The following is a 2436-nucleotide window of genomic DNA, read 5'->3' as shown; positions in this document are numbered from 1 at the left end:
AGCCTTGTACCATACTGAAACATTTCAGTGTGAATTCTTGTGATTGGTGCTATCTGTATTGCATCTCAGCTGGAGAAAAATCTCTCCCTTTTATTGGCATACTGTGAACAAAAGACACTGCAAACATTTGGTGTGTCACTCCATTGGCAGGTTATAAGAGTATTCCCATCACTCTAATAGGGAAATTCAGATACAAAAAGGTAACGCTTTTTCATCTCAGGCTTCTTTAGTGAGGACTTACCTCCTTGGGAAGGTAATTTGAAGTATGGAAGAGCATGCTATTATATACTATAGAGACAATCCATACTGCTTTCCATGAGGAATTCTGGAGAAGCATGTGATGCAACATCCTTTGTGCAGTAAAGAGTCAGAGGCATCAGTGGCAGCAGCTGGAACAAATCCTGAGTCCTGATTACAGGCCCTATTCTAACTCCATTAGACTTTTCCTTCCTTTTCAGATTTCCTTCCTTTCCTGTGACTGTATCCTGAGCCTAGGTGAAGGCTGAAAGCGTTTCAGATCAGTCAGAACACACACTACCTAATTTCCTAACCATAAGGTTTGATTTGGTCAAAAAAGGTGAGGGAAATGGAAGAAAGAAGGTGACAAACAAGACTCCAGTGAATGATGGGCGGGGAAACACAGTGTTCAGTCCCTTGTTTTGGTCTTCTGTGAAGAAGTTCCCCTATTCTCACTTTAGAGTTTTCATCCAAGAGGGTTACAGTTAGGGGACACCAGTGGTCTGAGGTCTTGTAGTAGGGAGGCAAAATTGGGCTGTTTTGTTTTGAGGGTTGTTGGGTTTTGGGTTGTTGAGGGGTTTTTTGCATCTGCTAGCACCCCTGGGAAATAGATCTGTAAACTCTGCTCTGTATTCAGCACTCTGCCATCTGAGATGCCATTCCCAAGCTCACTTGGCATATAGCTGGGAGGATACAGGAAACCACAAGGCTGGATGAGCTCTGTTTCCTTAGCTCCTTCTCCCTGTAGGGATGTATTTTTTTCTTTGTGGGGTGCTTATCACTACTTGTCTCTGTGCCATCAAGTTTCTTTGGAAGGCTGGTGCAAAAAGATGAGAATCAGGGCAGTAAGTGTACTCTGCAAGGCTAGCTTCTTTGAAAGCCAGGTTCACTCCATGTGCTGGAGGGTGAATAGTCCTTTTCAGGTGTTGGGAATGGGACAGTCACCTACCTACTCCAAAATTTTGGCCATGGATCGTAGCCAGCATTGGGGGCTGGGGGAAATAGCTCTCAAAAAAGCTGTCAATAAACTAAAATATTATAAAATGATGACTGGAGGAGGCTGTGATTAGACACATGTTTACAGATCAGCTTCAGGGGCTGTGTCTCTCACTGGAGTCTGGGAGCTCAGAGAGCTCCTCTAGTCTCTATTTCCTTCCAGCAGACTTGGGGTGAATGCCACTCTCTTGTAGGTTGTGTTCTTTCCAGCAACAGGGTGGGGTATTGCCTTGCTTCAAGCTGCTGGAACCATCAAATGGGTCCAGGCTGGAAGTACAAAGTGATGTGTGCTTGGCTCATAAAGAAATCGTGGATTTTAAATGAGATGGTTATAAGGGCAAAGACAGGAGGAGTTGCATCTAATGGATTCAGAACAAGAGAGCCAGAAAAAATAATCAGTTTTTTTCAGTCAGGCTCTCAACCAAGGCTGATACTGCTCCTGTGTTATTAGCAGAAGGAAGAGTAGGGAGGAGCCTGGATACACATGAGTACCATAAAAGAAACCGTTGCTAAACTAGGCTGGCCAGAAGAGCTCCTCTGTGATACCAATAAGGGTGGAGCTTTGCCTGTGCCCTGCTCCCATCTCCTTTTCCTCACATACAGCATGGCACACTTGTATATGGAAATCTTGGTTGTTCTTAAGATCCTCTTTCCAAAAGCAGAGTCCCAGTCCCATGCATATAGACAGCCTGCCAGGGTGCATGAATCTAGGAGTGGGGTGATGCAGCTACTCCACACAAGTGATGAGGGATCAAGGGTGTGTTCATTTGGTCTGCTAAGCCTGGCAGAGGTTATATACTTTGGGAAATCTGGGCTCTCTTCAGCTTTCATAATAGCTAAAGGGAAGTCAAAATAGAACCGATTGCCTGTCTTTTCTGTTATAAATAAATTCTTCTCTGCTTTCTGAAGGACTGTGAAAACTAACTAGTATTTATAGCTCTTTGGAGATATGCCCTGGATGATGTCGGGGAAGAAAAAAGTATAAGGATCTCTTTTCCTGACAGTGTGGAATTGAGGGATGGAGAACTTATTCCTCTACTTCTGCTTCTATTGTCCTATTAAAATGCTATAGACCTGATGCAAAAAGAAACTGTAGCCCAGTCTGGGCTGCAGGCCCAGATCTGAGAGAGAGCACAGTGTACTTTCATCAGTTTAATTACTTGAGGTGCAGGAGGTTCTTCCACATTAACTAGTCCCCTGCTG

The sequence above is a fragment of the Geospiza fortis genome, unplaced genomic scaffold (genome assembly GCF_000277835.1).
Source record: "Geospiza fortis unplaced genomic scaffold, GeoFor_1.0 scaffold54, whole genome shotgun sequence".
NCBI lineage: Eukaryota > Metazoa > Chordata > Aves > Passeriformes > Thraupidae > Geospiza > Geospiza fortis.
The sequence above is the reverse complement of the archived record's forward strand: the minus strand, read 5'-3'. Positions refer to the sequence as shown.